This window comes from Anneissia japonica, unplaced genomic scaffold, assembly GCF_011630105.1.
Source record: "Anneissia japonica isolate Jap-2015-1 unplaced genomic scaffold, ASM1163010v1 scaffold287714_len2871179_cov188, whole genome shotgun sequence".
Lineage (NCBI taxonomy): Eukaryota > Metazoa > Echinodermata > Crinoidea > Comatulida > Comatulidae > Anneissia > Anneissia japonica.
The window spans coordinates 1,472,739-1,474,408 of NW_022755542.1; positions in this window are offsets into that span (position 1 = coordinate 1,472,739).

The following is a 1,670-nucleotide window of genomic DNA, read 5'->3' on the forward strand; positions in this document are numbered from 1 at the left end:
TTTTCCCTATTGGTATTATTTTTTTTATATATTCGTATGAATACATATTTTTCACCAATAATGTTGTTAATTGTGATTTTGTGTGTTTTTAATTATCACCAACCAATTTTTAGTATACACTCTTGTTATGGTTTTTCAAAAGTGTTATCATCCTGTTTCTAAATTAAAGTATTAATATTTGTATTTAGTTTTGTATTCATTTCTTTAAATTAATATATTTAAATATTTTTCTTCCCTCTTTTTATGTTTACTTTTATGATGTGCTTTTAATTTGAATTTTTTTATTATGTTTATTTTTTTTTTATTCATTCTTATTTTATTTTATGTAAATTTTATCTATTTTCCCCTGCTACTGCTGCCATTTGAGATTTTAAATTAAACTAATAAAATAGTTTTAAATTATCTTATTACAAGCTAATTCTTGGATTTGTTCATACATGGTCGTATATTTCTCACCTGTGAGACATATTTACTGTTTGTTTTGTTGAATGTTTACTAGGAAAATTACTCAAATCATAATCCTACCGGAGTATAGTAGCGATATTTGTTTGAGTTATGATACTATTCACTGAGAAGAAATATATCTCTTTAGTGTTTTGGCTTACTATTTTAAAAGGTTTTCGTTTCATTTCGTATATTAAAAAGGTGGGTCAGATAGAATAACAATCCACACAGAAGGAATGATAGCTGAAAATGGCTGTAATTATGTATGAAATATGGCGGACTGAATGCCTGTAAATGCACACGGGCTAAACCTCTGAGTGCAAAGATCACAAATATGTAGGATAAACATAAAATGCAATTTCCGTTCAATTGGAATATATGGTGATTAAATAATAATAAAAATAGTTTGTGTACTTGACTTCTGGTACAAATAATTGGTGTTTTTTTGTAAATGTATCGTGAACTCCGATACTCCCGGCTATAATATGCTTATTATGCAATAGGCCTACTTTATTATTATTATTATTATTATTATTATTATTATTATTATTATTATTATTATTATTATTATTTTTATTATTGTTGTTGTTTTTGTTGCTATCAATCGTGCCGACTTATTAAATGATGTGTTTCTTTAAGACAAAATGCTTTATTTCAACAGTGAGGTTATTTAATTCACAAAGGCCTATTATTCAAACAAATATAAATCATGAATTGAAAATATTTATTATGACATGTCTTATTTAATGATGTGTTTATCATTAAGACAAAATGCTTTATTTCAACAGTGAGGTTATTTAATTCACATAGGCCTATATTTCAAACAAATATAAATCATGAATTGAAAATATTTATTATAACATGACTTGATAAAGAAATAATTATTTAGGGCTAATATTGAACTTTAAATCATAACCAATACTAATAGAAAACGGAATATGATTCTCTTATATAAACGCTATATAAATACAGATATTAGGACTATTATATGTTTTAATAATATATTTGTATTAAACTAAGTGTTTTACTGTCGCGATTGCGATGAGCAACGAATCATTTCATACATACAGTGGTATATAGAAATATATCGATTTGTAATAATAGGCCTATTCAAAATATGTTTTTGGCGTAGTACCGCAAACACTATAAACACATAGATAAATACTAATTATTTACTATCGATCTCTATATTTGTTTATATAAATCTCTTTTTTGTTATTTATATA